Genomic DNA, 16871 nt, shown 5'->3' on the forward strand with positions numbered 1-16871 from the left:
CCCCCCCCCCCCCCCCCCCCCCCCCCCCCCCCCCCCCCCCCCCGCGGTGAAATAACAGCGCCGCGGAGGACTGTGAAAGCGCTGGAAGGCGCCTTCGAACTCATTGTCAGAGTCCTGGGGGCTTTCCCTCCGGTCCGAGGGCGGACTGTAGGGAAGGAAGCAGAGCCTCCAATGCCCCTAATCTCAGATCTGTTCATTTCACCCGCTGCGCGGAGCGGGGTTTTGTCCAGTCGTCGAGTTACACGTGGGACCGATTCTCATCTCTTTCGCCGCTCACGTTCGTTCTGTGGCTGTTTTCTCTTTTGTCTGCCCCAGCGGGTAAATCTCTTTAGTGCCTAGTGGTATATTCTGCTGAATTTTGTTACCGAGTGGACTGTTGATTTTGCTTTCCCTCCTCCCTCTTCCAGTTCCCCGAAAGGAATAATGAGAAGCGGACCAGTCTTGGAATGTGTGTTAAGACTGTATGGTGAAAATAACCAGCATAAACCGGGCAGTACTTTACTATTGTTTTCAATGAATGAAAACGCCCTTCTTTTTACTTCGGTCTATAAGCCAGAAATGAGAAAGCTTTGAAATGTCCACTGGTGTTGCACAAAACACACTTAGTCATAAATTTCATAATGTTTCCTCTTTCTACATAGTTCTGCATTTGTGCTTAGTAAATTACTTTGATAGACTTCTCAATTATTTTTCTTTTCCAGAAAAAGATTTTTTAATAAGCGTTACGAACAGTTAACTCCTTGCTTAATGCAACTTATCTTTACCCGTGAATACTTTAAAGTTGGTATTCATGTTATGATTTCAGAGACCTTCCCGCATGGTTTTCAATCGCCAGAATAATTTATTCATGTAAACTCAGTTCTCCAAGTGTCAGCTTTAAGAAACTGGAAGCTTTTTGCAGAATTTTGAGTCGCAGCTCTCTGTCCCATTTTTCACATCCTTCTTAGATTGCATGGTATATTTATTCTCTTATCTATACTTGATAGTATCATTTTATTGCCTAGGAATGGAAGGTGCTGTGATATCACACACAAATATTGCACCTATGATTTAGGGCACCTGGTTAAGTGTTACAATTTCCTGGTTTCTGAGTTGGAGCCCCACATCGGGCTCTGTGCTGACAGTTCAGAGCCTGGAGCCTGCTTCAGATCCTCTCTGTCTCTCTGCCCCTCCCCTGCTCGCACTCTGTCTCTCTCTCCCCAAAATAAATAAACATTAAAAAAATTATACTTGGTGGACAGTTTTTTAAAAGATTCATTTCCTCGGGGCGCCTGGGTGGCGCAGTCGGTTAAGCGTCCGACTTCAGCCAGGTCACGATCTCGCGCTCCGTGAGTTCGAGCCCCGCGTCGGGCTCTGGGCTGATGGCTCAGAGCCTGGAGCCTGTTTCCGATTCTGTGTCTCCCTCTCTCTCTGCCCCTCCCCCATTCATGCTCTGTCTCTCTCTGTCCCAAAAATAAATAAATGTTGAAAAAAATTAAAAAAAAAAAAAATAAAATAAAATAAAAGATTCATTTCCTCAGTCTTACTATTTCTAACAATGCTCTTTAACCTTGAACTGTCTGCTATAGAGAAGCTTGTGTGTTTGATTTTTATTTCAGCTTTTTGTTTTGAAGTCATAGGCTAAAACTAAAGTGCTTTTATTTAGAGTAGTCATGGTTGCCCTTTTGATTCATTCATTACTTCATAATAAATTGTCTTAAAGTTAACCTTTATTAATGTAATGTTCAGGTTAGTTAGAATCTCATGTTAATTATTCTCCTTTTAGATACATGGATGTGTTCTGTGATTTTTTTTTTCTTTTGCTTTTTGGCTAAGTAAGTGCATCGAAAAATACAGTAGTGGACACCAACACCTAAGCTTTCTGCCCCATATGAGCATGTAATAAACTTTCAATTGTAGACACTATTTTGTGATCACAGGGAACATTTTGGGGGAACACTACTAGGTACTGTAATTGTAGAGGTGGAAGACCTATTACTGGATATGTAAAATATCCATGCCTCTGGATATGGGCATAATAAGTTAAAATCTTGATCAAGTCATCTAATCAGAATTTTCTAACTAAATGAGCATTATATTATGAAAACAGTCCAGTTTTAAAATCTGTTGGGGGCACCTGGGTGACTCAGTCCATGAAGCTTCTGACTCGTGATTTCAGCTCAGGTCATGATCTCATGGTTCATGGGTTCAAGCCCTGCATCAGGCTCTGCACTGATAATACAGAGCCTGCTTGAGATCTGTCTCTCTGCCCCTTCCCTGCTTGCTTGCTCTCTCTCTCTCTCTCTCTCTCTCTCAGAATAAATAAACATAAAAAAAATTTACTGGACTTGGGGTGCCTGAGTGGCTCAGTTGGTTGAGCGTCCAACTTCGACTCAGGTCATGATCTCACAGTTCGTGAGTTTGAGCCCTGCATTGGGTTCTCTGCTGTCAGGAGGAACCCACTTCAGATCCTCTGTCCCCCTCTCTCTCTGCACCTCCCCTGCTCATGCTTGCTGTCTCTCTCTCTCTCTCTCTCTCTCTCTCTCTCTCTCAAAAATAAATAAACATTAAAAAAATCTGTTGGACTGTTCGAGAAAGAGAATTACCAGCTTACATTTTGAGACAGTGGAGGTACCACATTTCCCAACATTGCTTTTTTCTTTTTGGGATTTTTCTTTTTCTTTTGGAATTATTAGGAGTTCACTCTACGGTGCCTCATTTATGGTAGCCTACTAAATTTTATATGATTTTAAAGATTTTTTTTCTAGTTCCTTATCTCTCGTGAGGCCAGTTTGGGCTAGTGTACAAATGTTCTGGATTAGTCCAATGATACTTTTACTGAGTTTAGCATGGTCTTGCTTGCTCCTAGAAGACTTTAGTTGTACCTTATAAGGAACAGAATGCGAATACGTCCCAGAGAACATAAGCGAGATAAGTTTTAAAGTTACATCAGACAATTACCATTCAATTATAGATGTAAAAACAAAATGCATTGCCTGAAAAATTTCCTTGCAACGTGGAAAAGTGGTGTCTAAATTTTTCCTTAGGTTGTGTAATCAGAGTATCTTTATTGAGAGGCGCCCTCTGGGTTTTCGGTTTTGACTTGTGTAATTGGGTTGGTCTTAGGGGACTGAAGCTGGGAGAAATTGTCTCAGGATGTTTGGAGACTAGGTGTTGTCATGGCAACTGATTTACTGTAATCAACAGTGTATGAAGCTTATTTTCTATTGCTGCTAACTTTGAAAAAGTAAAAAAGTTACTGTACAATTACTACATTGGCATGAGAAATATTTTCGGATTGTAACATCAGTTTTTTAAATCATTTGGAAAGAGGGGCGCCTGGGTGACCCAGTCGGTTAGGCGGCCGACTTCGGCTCAGGTCATGATCTCGTGGTCTGTGAGTTCGAGCCCCGCATCGGGCTCTGTGCTGACAGCTCAGAGCCTGGAGCCTGTTTCGGATTCTGTGTCTCCCTCTCTCTGACCCTCCCCCGTTCATGCTCTGTCTCTGTCTCAAAAATAAATAAACGTTAAAAAAAATTTTTTTAATCATTTGGAAAGAAATGCTTTTACCCTTGTTATCTGTGTGCTGCCTCTCACAGTTAGACAAATTATTCTATATATATATGTGTATATGTGTGTGTGTGTGTGTGTGTGTGTGTGTGTGTATGCACTCCAACACCAAGGAAGACTCAAAATTCTAAGAATTATCCCTGCCCTTAATGATCAGGCTGGCTTTATTGAGTTAAAATAGGAAATAATTTAAGTATAAACAAAGAAAAGAGGAGTGGTACAGAAAAGAAGTTTTCATTTTCTGGTTATTCATACCAATACTCTCCCTAGATGATAGAAATGAGGATTAGTCCTCTAAACAATGCTGGCCTAAGTATGAAATTTGTGAATTTGAGTATGAGCAACACATCTTGTATCCATTACACTTATCTCATGTTTGGTAGAAATAAAACTAAACAAAAGCCTTCTACCAGGGATTCGAGTAACTGCGTTTTATTTGGTGTCTGTGTCGTGAGCTATCCAATAAAGCAGTCAATTTGTGTATTTCAGGTTCTTTGGCTATAAAATGGGACAGTGATAAAGAATTTTTTACTATTTAATAAGGTAAAGCCCTGGCCTGAGGGGTTAGACAACAGTGGTCACCTCTGAGGATAGAACTCAGACCAGAGATTGCCAGGGAGGAGGGGGATGGGGAGGGGGGGGGGGCAGAACCGGTCTTATTATAAAGCAGATCATAATTCCTAGGGTTGTTCATCAGCAGAAGGAATGGCTTTGTGAGGAACTCATGTGCATATTAATCAAAAGATTCAGACAGTGCCTGGATGGCCACCTACTAGAAAGAAGCGTCTGCATTGAGGAGGGAGCTAGATGCTGTTTTTAGCGTTTTAAGTATGAACAGTGCATATTCTAGGTATCCATTGCTGCATACCGAACCACTCTAAAACTGAAGGGCTTAGAACAATGGCAAGTACTTATTTTGTTCACAACTCTGCAATTTGTGTAGGGCTTAGCAAGGTTGACTCTCCCCTCTGTATGGCATCAGATGCAGCAGCTTGACTGAGGACTGGAAGATCTGCTTTCAAATATAGCTTAATAACAGAGCTGGCTGGCAAGTTGATCTGGCTTTCGACTAGGAGCTCAGCTAGGGCTGAGGGCCAGGGGCCTCTCAGAGTTGCGGCTTCCTTGCAGCGTGATGGCTGGGTTCTAAAGGCAAGTGTCCTAAGAGGGACTGGCAGAAACTGCATGACGTTTTCTTTTCTTTTCTCTTTTCTTTTCTTTTCTTTTCTTTTCTTTCTTGACTCTGAATTCTCTTTATTTTTTTTTAATTTGTATTTTCCTTTTTTTTTTTTAATATAATTTATTGTCAAGCTGGCTAACATACAGCATGTACAGGGTGCTCTTGGTTTCGGGGGTTGATTCCCGTGATTCATCGCTTCTGTACGACACCCAGTGCTCATCCCAACAGGCACCCTCCTCAGTGGCCGTCACCCATTTCCCCTCTCTCCCCTGCCACCCCATCCACCCTCAGTTTGTTCTCTGTATTTAAGAGTCTCTCATGGTTTGTCTCCCTCTCTGTTGGAAACTATTTTTTCCCCCTTCCTTTCCCCCTGCATGGCGTTTTCTAACTAGCCTCTTAAGTGATGTAGCATTACTTCTGCCACATTCTGTTCATGTTCAAGGGGAGGGGACCTCTTGGTGGGAGGAGTGTTAAAGAATTTGTCTACGTGTTTTACAAGACCAGTGCTCTAACCCCTGAGCTATGGAGCCAACCATTGTCTACGTGTTTTAAATCTTTTTTTAAAAATATTTATTTATATTTGAGAGAAAGAGAGCACGCCCGTGAGCAGGCGAGGAGCAGAGGGAGAGGGAGACAGGATCGAAATGGGCTCTGCCTTCACAGCGGGGAGCTGGATTTGGGGCTCAAACTCATGAACTGTGAGATCATGACCTGAGCCAGAGTTGGATGCTTAACCGACTGAACCTCCCAGCCACCCCCGCATGTTTTAAATCTTTTACATGAAGTTGTTGTTACTGCTTTTAAGCGATAACTAGCTTTTTGTTTATTTGTTTTCAAAATAGCTTTATCAGTAATCAGGAAAATTAAAATTAAAATCGCAGCGAGATATCACCTTACACCTGTCAGAATGGCTAAAAGCAGAAACTCCAGAAACACCCAAGTGTTGGCGCGGATGTGGAGAAAAAAGAATCCTCTTGCACTGTTGCTGTTGGTGGGAATGCAAACTGGTGTGGAATACAGTATGGAGGTTCCTCAAAAAGATAAAAAATAGAACTACCCTATGATCCAGTAACCACACTACTTGGTAGTTACCCAAAATATACAAAAACACTAATTTGGAGGGATATATATACCCCTGGGTTTATTGCAGCATTATTTACAATAGCCAAATTATGGAAGCAGCCCAAGTGTCCTTCAGTAGATGAATAGACAAGACGTGGTGTACATATATATCAGCATATTATTCAGCCATAAAAAGAATGAAATCTTGCCATTTGCAGCAACATGGATGGAGCTAGAAAGTATAACGCTAAGCGAAATAAGCCAGTCGAAGAAAGACAGATACCATATGATTTCACCCATGTGTGGAATTAAAAAAACAAAACAAATGAACAAAGGAAGAAAACAGAGAGAGACAAACCAAAAAACAGACTCTTAACTATAAAGAACAAACAGATGGTTATCAGAGGGGAGGGGAGTGGGGGTATGGGTGAAATAGGTAAAGGGGATCAAGAATACACTTATCTTGGGGCGCCTGGGTGGCTCAGTCAGTTATACGTCTGACTTTGGCTCAGGTCATGATCTCATGGTTTGTGAGTTCGAGCCCCGCATTGGGCTCTGTGCTGACAGCTCAGAGCCTGGAGCCTGCTTTGGATTCTGTGTCTCCCTCTCTCTCTCTCTCTCTGCCCCTCCCCTGCTCATGCTCTGTCCCTTTTTCTCTCAAAAATAAATAAACATTTAAAAAAAAATTTTAAAGTACACGTATCTTGATGAACACTGAGTAATATACGGAGCTGTTGAATCACTATACTGTACTCCTGAAATTAATACAACACTGTATGTTAACTATACTGGAATTAAAATTAAAAAAAAAATTAAAAATGTGTTTAGTCCTGAAAAGGACTAGTAATAAATGTCTAAATTTTCTAAAATTTTTATAATAAGCACACCTTATTTTTTTTTTTTGAGGGAGAGAGAGAGAGCACACGCGTGTGTGCGAGAGCACCCATGAGAGAGGGGCAGAGGGAAAGGGAGAAAGAGAATCCTAAGCAGGCTCCAAACCCAGTGCAAGCCCTACATGGAGCTCGATCACAAGACCATGAGATCATGATCCGAGCCAAAATCAAGAATTGGTCGCTTAACTGACTGAGCCACCCAGGCACCCCAGGCACACCTTATTTCTATAATCAGATATATATGCAATGTCTATAAATAGAAATATTAATAAAAATGTGATCTCTGGGACCAAATATATAATTAATGGATACCTTGAAAGACTAATATAGATTTCTACTTGACTATTGATTATAATTCTGTTCAAATCTATACAAACATAAAACCAGGCATAAATCCCTTATGGTTATACCATTCTAAAATGATAAAATAAAAAGAAAAATTTTAAGCACATGTAAGTATAAAGCTAATTAAATTAAAAAAACAACTTTAATATTAAAAAGTAACTTTAATGAGATAGAATTCATCTACCATACAACTTACTTGAATTGTACAGTTCAATAGTTTTAATAACTTCACAGGGTTATGGTACCATTGCTATGATCTAATTCTAGAACACATTCATCTCCCACAAGATATCTATACCTATTAGTAGTTATTCCCACTTCTCCCTGCCCCCCCCCCCGCCGGAAACCACAATTTTACTTTCTATCTCTATAGATTTGCCAAATAACGCAGTATTTAGTCTTTTGTTACTGGCTTCTTTCATTTAGCATGTTTTTGAGATTCACCCATATTGTAGCATGTATCAGTACTTTATTCCTTTTTATTGGTGAATAATATTCCACACAATAGATATTCACTTATAAATTTTATTTGTCCAGGGGCGCCTGGGTGGCTCAGTTGGTTGAGCATCCGACTGCGGCTCAGGTCATGATCTCACAGTTTGTGGGTTCGAGCCCCGCATCAGGCTCTGTGCTGACAGCTTGCTCAGAGCCTGCAGCCTGCTTCAGATTCTGTGTCTCCTTCTCTCTCTCTGCCCCTCCCCTGCTCATGCTCTGTCTCTCTGTCTCTCAAAAATAAATAAATGTTAAAAAATTTTCAATAAAATGAAATAAATTTTATTTGTCCAGTTTATGTATCCATTCATCAGCTGATGGACGTTTGGGTTGTTTTCACTTTTGGGCCATTACAAATAATGCCGCTGTGAATATTCATGTACAAGTTTTTGTGTGGACATATATTTTTATTTCTCTTGGGGTCATCCCTAGGAGTGGAATTCCTGAGTCATATAGTAAACACAGAAGTTTACTGTATGTTTTTAACTTTTTGTGTTAACTGTGTTTAACTTTTTGAAGCTCTGCCAAGCTTTTTAAAAGTATACCATTTTATTTTATTTTTCATGTTTATTTTTGAGAGATAGAGAGACAGAGCATGAGTGAGGGGGAGGGGCAGAGAGAGAGGGAGACACAGAATCCGAAGCAGGCTCCAGGCTCTGAGCTGTCAGCACAGAGCCAGATGTGGGGCTCGAACCCACAAATCATGAGATTGTGACCTGAGCCGAAGTCCGACACTCAACCGACTGAGCCACCCAGGCACCCCGCACCATTTTCTATTTCTGCCAGCAGTATATGAGGGTTCTAATTTCTTCACTCACATAAAATTTTGATAAAGAGGAAAAGCACAAGGAGTGAAAAATGCATGGGACTGGGTTTTTAATTTGCATTCTACACACCAATATACCTCCTTGGTAGAGGCATTTAGCTTTTCCAGCTCTCAATTTCCTAGGATCCCTTCCAGTTGTCTGATTCTTTGAGCATCTCTGGAGAGGAGAGGTAAGCATTGCTAGAAGCATTCAGGCAAATCTGGGTGAACAAAGCCAATGTGATAGGCTGTAAGATTAAATTAGGTGATATGGAAAATCCTTTTCTTTCTTTAATTTTTTTTACTTACTTTGAAAGAGAGAGCGCTGAGAGTATGAATGGGCGAGGGGCAGAGAGAGAGGGAGAGAATCCCAAGCAGGCTCTGCACTGTCAGCGCGGAGCCTGACGCAGGGCTCAATCTCACGACCATGAGACCATCACCTGAGCCGCAATCAAGAGTTGGACGCTCAACCAACGGAGCCACCCAGGTGCCCCTTCTCTTTTTCCTTAAAGTTTTTTTTATTTATTTCATAATCTCTACACCCCACGTGGGGCTCGAACTTGTGACCCTGAGATCAAGAGCCGCATGCTTTTCCAACTGAGCCAGCCAGGCACCCCAGAAAATCCTTTTCAATCCTAAAATTTCATAATTCTATTTTGTGGTTATATGTTTAGCAACATGGTGAGCTAATATAAATATAATGCTTCACCTTTGTCTTCATTGTACTTAAGATCAAAGTACTGGTATTTATTATTTCTATAATTACATGGCACTACCATTTTCATTTAGGAAATAACCTTTCAGCTGTATAGCTATGTAGTCCTGAAATTGATTTAACAATGTTTAAATTTTAAGTAATTTTAGTTTAATTGAAGTGTAATTTACATACAGTAAAATTTACCCTTTTGAAGTGTACAGTTCTGAGTTTTGGCAAATGAATACAGTCACATAACTGATCACTACAGTGGAGATATAGTACAGTTACATCAACCCCCCAAATTTCCTCATGCTCCTTTGCAGTCAAGTCTGCCCCTAGCCTCTGATCAGTTTTTTATCCCTATAGTTTTGTCTTTTTGAGAATGTCGTATAAATAGAATCCGACAGTAACCTTTTGAGTCTGCCTTCTTTCACTTAGCATGATACATTTATTTATTTTTTTTTATTAAAATTTTTTTTAACGTTTATTTAGTTTTGAGACAGAAACAGAGCATGAACGGGGGAGGGGCAGAGAGAGAGAGGGAATTACAGAATCCAAAGCAGGCTCCAGGCTCTGAGCTGTCAGCACAGAGCCCAACGCGGGGCTCGAACTCACGGACCGCGTGATCATGACCTGAGCCGAAGTCGGACACTTAACCGACGGAGCCACCCAGGCGCCCCAGCATGATGCGTTTAAAGTTCATCCATGTTGTTGCGTGTATCAGGAGTTCCTTTTTATTGTTGAGTAGTATTCCATTATTTGGGTGTACCATGTTTGTTTATCCATTCCCCAGTCAAGGAACATTTGGGTTGTTTTCAGTTTGGATAATTATGAATAAATCTATTATAAACATTTGCAGACAGGTTTTTGAGTGAACATAATTTTTCATTTCCTTTGGGTGAATATTTAGGAGTGGGATTACTGACTCATATGGAAATTGTATATTAAACTTCATAAGAAACTGCCAAACTGTTTTTCCAAAGTGGCTGTGCCAGTTTGCATTCTTACGGGCAATGTATGAGGCATCCAGTTGCTATGCCACCAGCACTTGTTATGTTCAGTTTTTCTTTTTTTTTTTTAATCTAATTTTAGCCATTCTAATAGGCATGCATTGGTGTTTCATTGTGGTTTAATTTGCATATCCTTGATGAGTAATGATGTTGAGCATTTTTCCATGTACTTATTTGCTGTCCATGTATTCTTGCTGAAGCGTTTATTAAAATCTTTTGCCCATTTTTTAAAATGTTTGTTTGTTTGTTTATTTATTTATTTATTTATTTATTTATTTATTTATTTAGAGGCAGCAAGCATGAGCAGGGGAAGGGCAGAGAGAGAGGGAGACAGAGAATCCCAGCCCGTCTCTTCACTGTCAGCACGGACCCCAACTCGCGACTCTATCTCACGAACCGTGAGATCATGACCTGAACTGAAATAAAGAGTTGGATGACCAACCGACTGAGCCACTCAAGCGCCCCTTTGGCCCATTTTTTACAGGATTGTTTTCTTAATTGTGTTTCGAGACTTTTTTTTATATAACTTGGATACAAGTCCCTTGTCATATGGTGTGTTTTACAGATTTTTTTTCCCCGCAATTAGTGATTTGTCTGCTCTTTACGGTGTCTTTTGAAGAACAGAAATTTTCTATTTTGATAAAAGTCCCAATTTTTAATTTTTTCTTTTACGGATTTGTGTTTTTGGTTTCACATCTAGAAAATGTTTGCCTAACCAGGATTACAAAGATTTTTTTTCCCCTCTGTTTTATTCTAGAAGTTGTAGGGTTTTTGGTGTTACAGTTAGGTTCTATGATCTATTTTGAGTTGTTTTATATGGTGCAAGATAAGGGAATTCTTTTACTTTTTTTACATATAGATTTCCAATTGTTCTGGCACTGTTTGTTGAAAAGACTATGCTTTATTGAATTGCCTTTGCACCTTTGTCAATGTATACACAAGTCTATTTTTGAACTCTCTATTCTGTTCCATTGGTTTATGTGCCTAGTAAACATTGGTTTCTGTTTGAATCTGGTTAACTATGAAGAAGCAGCCAAGAGAATGTTTTAGGAGCCAGATTGCCTGGGTCTCAGACTCAGCTCAAGCACTTACTAACTGTGTGAATTTGGGTAAGTTATTTAGACTCTCGGTGCCTAAATTTTCTCATCTGTAAAACAGAGATAATAGTACACAACCCTCATAGGGGTTTTTATGAGTTTTGAGTGAATGACCGTGAAGCACTGAGCATGGTGACTTGTTCCTGTACGTAGCTTCTTATACTCCTGAGCCTTATTTTGGACTTCTGTGCAGATGGGCTTTCCACTAAAATTAACAGATTCCAGGGCGCCTGGGGGACTGAGTTGGTTGAGCGTCCGACTCTTGGTGTTGGCTCAGGTCGTGATCTCACAGTTCATGGTTTGGAGCCCCGTGTCGGGCTCCATACCGACAGCACGGGGCCCCCTTGGGATTCTCTCTCCCTCTCTCTGCCCCTCCCCTGCTCATGCTCATTTGCTTGTGCTCTCTCTCTAAATAAATAAATAAATAAACTTAAATAAAAATTACATTAACACATTCCATTATTTCATCTCAGATTATCATTATGGAAATTTAACTGCAGAGATGAATTTTAATGGAAAATTTCATTGCTGCTCAGTAAGAAAAAATAAGATGTTCACTTTTGTTTTCTGTTAGGAAAATAATGCTTAACTTAGTTTAGTAGCTGTATCGGGTGAACTCCAACTGTTGAAATAGTTTCTTTGATTTCAAAAGTATATCCACTACCTTTTGTGGATTATAGTAGGAAATACAGCCCAAACTACGCTCACTTCATAAGTGGCTCTTGTGAACAGGTAGCTTGAAATATGACGTTTCCATGTTTGTTTTTTTTAGGCACTTTATTTGAAAACTAGTAACTTGCAAAATTCCTGTGGTACTAAGCTTCAGGTTATTTATGATTACTTTTTGTTTTGAAGAACTTCCAAGATTTGTTGAGGAAGTATCCTAAGTTTCTCCTTCGTGGACCATATTGACAATCTGAATAATTTTATACTATACAACTCTTTAGCTAGAGGGTTAGTTTCTCCCCGTAACTATGAGAACTGAGGTATCCAGATAAAGTACTTAGACAAATAGTAAATTACATTTAACTCCTCAGCATTGACATTTGTTATGGACTAAATATCCGTGTCCCTTCAAAATTCATGTGTTGAAGCCCTAACTCCCATTGTGGCTGTGTTTGGAGATGGGGCCTCAAAGGAAGTAATTAAAGGTTAAACGGGATCATAAAGGTAGGGCCCTGATCTGATAGGATTAGGTTCCTTATAAATAGAAGAGACCTCAGAGAACTTGTTGCGTACTCACTCGGGAAGGCCATGCGAGGATATAGTGAGAAGGCAGACGTCGTCTGCAAGCCAGGGAGAGAGGTCTCACCAGAAACCAACCAACTGTGATGGCACCTTAATCTTGGACTTCCCAGCCTCTAGAACTGTGAGACATAAATTTCTGTTGTTTAAGCCACCTGATCTGTTATTTTGTTATGGCAACCAGTCTCAGTCTCCTCAGGCTGCCATCACAAAATAGCATGGGCTAGGTAGCTTTAAAGAGACATTTATGTCTTAGATGGTTCTGGAGACTGGAAGTCCAAGATCAAGGTGCCGGCAGATCAGGTGTCTGGTGTCACAGGTCAGTATTGCTGGACATGAGTTAAAGCGTCAAAACCAGATTTTATTCAGTAACTACTGGCAGTGGGGGACAGAGCTGAGCTCCTTTCCAATTTGTGCGGAAGTGATTTCAGCGATTTTATTAGGAAAATGAGGGAGCAGGGAGAGCAGGGGCTTCGTAGAGTCAGAGAAGTGAAAATTGCAAAGTTGGTCAGTGTGAATGTGATTAGACGAGCTGTGTTCATTAACTCAGTTATCAAAGTGTGGATTCTATCCTCCCACAGAGACTGGTAGACAGAGGCCCTATCCTTCCTGACATTTATATTTCAAAGGAGTAGCTGTCAGGTCCTTGAGAAAGAGATTTCTGAATTTTAAGACTTACATACTCACAGCGGTGAGTTCTTTTTAGTAAATGCTGTAAGAAAGGGAGGTCAGGGGCCCATTATCAGGTATTGGCTAGAACAAACAGTAAATTTTCCTGGCAGAAACATTTTCCAGGCAGGAATTATAATGGGGGGGGGGTTGAAGGGTCCTTCTAGAGACAGGGCTTTGTGCTGCTAGAAGCCATGCTTGAGTTTGGTCAAGTCTCTTATTCCAGGGATTGGGCCAGAGTTGTAGTGTGCCAGAAGTTTCCCGGTTCTCACTAGTGAGGGCCTGCGTCCTGGCTCCTATTCAGTTACCTTCTTGCTATGTACTCATGGCCTTTCCTCTAGTGTGTACACAAGGAGAGAGGGAGAGAGAGGGAAGATCTTTTCTTTTCCCTTCTTCCTTCCTTCTTTCCTTCTAAGAGCACTAAATCCCATCATGAGGCCCTGCCCTCAGGACCTCCTCTAAACCTAAAGAGCCCAACTCCAGATACCATCACCTTGGGGGTTAGGGCTTCAACAGATGAGTTTTGAGACGACACAGGTATTCAGTCCTCAGTCCATATGGCTTCCTGCGCAGACTACGATAGCAGCTCAATCATTTCAAAGTTAAGAGTGGATGTTGTTTGTGCATTTGCAACAAGTCTTAACTACAACTACTGATATTGTACTAATTATAACTAACGTAGTTGAAATTTCTCCGTTAAATACCGTGCATCTTATGTATCACTTGCATGCAAAACACATTAGCTAAATTCCTTTAAGTCATAGGTATTAACTGTTCTGTTTTGTTATTTTTATCCAAACACTGGTTTGTTACATACTTAATTCTTAGATAAACGTGCTTGCAAATGTTTGAACTTGCTATCCATATCTCAGACAAAGATAACTTGGCCAGAACCTTGAACCCCAAATTAATTCCCCAGGAAAATACACGCAGAGTGTCACATCAAAGTTTTAAGGAGTTTCTGGTACAGTGAGATAAGCCATAAACCGATAAACTGAAGCTTGAAGATTCCACTTGCCCATTGAACTTGAGGCCTCGGTAGAGCCAGGCCAACTCCTGGGCTCCTTTTCCCATACTCATGGCTTTCTTGCTCTTCTCACTCCCCACTGTGGGAGGTGGATCAGTGCCAAGGTGACAGGCTGAAGAAGACCAGAGAATTGTTTTATACCCTCCTTAAAGCCTAAAGCAGAACTGGCTGAAACCACTCTTGCATGTTCCTTTTTTCCACTTTAAGGCCTGGGCTAGATCCAGATCCTGGTAGCCTGCGCCATGACCACATTCCCATTCCCATTCCTGTCTTCCAAGCGGAAGGTAGCCTCACCTTCCTTTTACCCCAGGTATGGGAGGGAAGAGAATGTAAAAAGGAGAAACCCAGGACTGATATTAGGAGTGCCTCTGCCTGGCTTCGTGTATAATTATCTTCCTACTCAAGTTGGCCAACTTGAACCGTGACCTAACTAAATGCCCCTAAGAATATCATTTTTGTTCTTGATCCCTATCAGGGTCTCTCTTCTTTGGAGATAGACTGGAGAATGGGGTGTGAAGTGTATGATTATCAAACTTAGTTACCCTTCACGTTTGTTTATTAAAGAGAAACCTAGGGGCTGCCTCCCTCAGGTTACACTCCGAGGTAACAAAGATTAAGTAGTTTAAATGGATTCAGCAAGGATGTGTGGAGCGCCTCTGTGGTGCCAGGCACTGTGCTAGGTACGGGGGAAAACAAGGGGGAGCAAAACAGATAATCCCTTCCCTCATGGAGCTTATGTCGTAATAGAGGACCAGTAGAATACAGATAATAAATATAATTCACACATAGTGCCTTAAAAGGAAGCTAAGTGCTTCGGAGAAAAATAAAGAAGGGTAAAGAGGTAGTATTGGAGGTGGTGTTTCAGTTTTAAATAGATTGGTTATTGGATTCCAGCCCAAAGATCACTGCACAGGAAGGGACAGAGACTGGTATTTAATGTAATGTAGATACTCCTAAAAGGGAGAGCAGGCTTCTGGTCGAGGAAACTGGAAAGCTTCACAGAAAAAGTTTGACAGGTGGACAAGCAGACCTAGGAGAAGGCTGTCTGGGCAAAGGAGAATCAGAGGACATAGACAAGTCACAGAAAGTGACTGCAGATCTACTGAGGAAGAAAGGTCCCATAGGAGAGCAATAAGAATTAGGAGTAAAATGTAAGTTGTTATTACAGAGTAGTGACTTACATTGAAAGATCTTCCAATATTGAACCATTTTCACGCAACTCGGGATGAATCCAGCTTGGTTGTGGCGCTTCCTCTTTTTATGGGATTGATTTAATTGGCAGTTGTCCCCACCTCCACCCCCCGGGGGGGCGCCGGCGGGCGCAATCTATAGGCATGAGTGAAATGAACCTAAATTTTCTTCTTTTGCTGTGTCTTTGTTTTTCTTCTTAGGATCTCACTGGGAAGGCTAGTAGCACGAGTTAGGACTGTTCCTTTGTTTTCTATTGCCTTTTAAGGTTTGCATAAACCTGGGATAAATAAAATCTGAATCTGCTTATAAAACCATCTCAGGGCCTGGTGTTTTCTTTGTGGGAACACTTAGCTAGCCCACTGCTTCTATTTCTGTAGTAGTAATAGCATTTTATTTAGGCTTTTAACTTCTTCTGGAGTCAGTTGTGATAAGTTATTTTTCAAGAGATGTGTTCATTTCATAGACAAAATTTCTTAAAGCTTGTTGGTATATAGTTGTTGATGCTGTTCTCTTTTTAACCTCTACTTTATTTAGGGTGATATCCCCCTTTTCATTCATACTATTTGTGTTTTGTTTTTATTTCCTTGATCATTCTTTCCAGAAGTTTGCCTATTTTTTTCCTTTTTTTTCCGCCCACCCCCCCCCCACCAAAACATATTTTTGGCTTTGCTGATGTTTTCTATTACATATTTAATACCTCAATCATTAACCTCTGATATTATTTTTTATCTTTTTTTTTCTTCTACTTTCTGTAAGTTTATTGTGTATTGTCTAATTTCTTAAGAAGGACATTTAACTGCTTAATTTTGAGTGTTTTTACTATAGCTATTTAAGGTTATAGCTTTCTGTCAAAGCACCATTTTTGCTGCATCCCAAATGTGGTGTCTTAACATTTAATTCTGAGTATTTTTAGATTTGATTATGATTTCTTCTTTAACCCATGGTTTATTTAGCAGTATGCTTTTTAAATTTTCAAGTAGGCGTCTATTCATGTTTTCTGCCCAAAGCATGAATAGACACTTCTCTAAAGAAGACATCCAGATGGCCAACAGGCACATGAAAAGATGTTCAACGTCGCTCCTCATCAGGGAAATACAAATCAAAACCACACTCAGATACCACCTCACGCCCGTCAGAGTGGCCAAAATGAACAAATCAGGAGACTATAGGTGCTGGCGAGGATGTGGAGAAACGGGAACCCTCTTGCACTGTTGGTGGGAATGCAAACTGGTGCAGCCGCTCTGGAAAACAGTGTGGAGGTTCCTCACAAAATTAAAAATAGACCTACCCTATGACCCAGCAGTAGCACTGCTAGGAATTTACCCAAGGGATACAGGAATGCTGATGCATAGGGGCACTTGTACCCCAATGTTTATAGCAGCACTCTCAACAATAGCCAAATTGTGGAAAGAGCCTAAATGTCCATCAACTGATGAATGGATAAAGAAATTGTGGTTTATATACACAATGGAATACTACGTGGCAATGAGAAAGGATGAAATCTGGCCTTTTGTAGCAACGTGGATGGAACAGGAGAGTGTTATGCTCAGTGAAATAAGTCATACAGAGAAAGATACCATATGTTTTCCCTCTTATGTGGATCCTGAGAAAC

At 40.6% G+C, this 16871-nt stretch overlaps 1 protein-coding gene across 1 annotated transcript in view; it reads left to right on the forward strand.

The window, feature by feature from the left end:
• The window catches only part of RP2 (RP2 activator of ARL3 GTPase), a 54132-nt gene that overhangs the window by 588 nt on the left and 36673 nt on the right, over positions 1-16871 (forward strand). The window lies entirely within an intron of this gene.

This window comes from Herpailurus yagouaroundi, unplaced genomic scaffold, assembly GCF_014898765.1.
Source record: "Herpailurus yagouaroundi ecotype Mexico unplaced genomic scaffold, PumYag 67793, whole genome shotgun sequence".
Classification (NCBI taxonomy): Eukaryota; Metazoa; Chordata; class Mammalia; order Carnivora; family Felidae; genus Herpailurus; species Herpailurus yagouaroundi.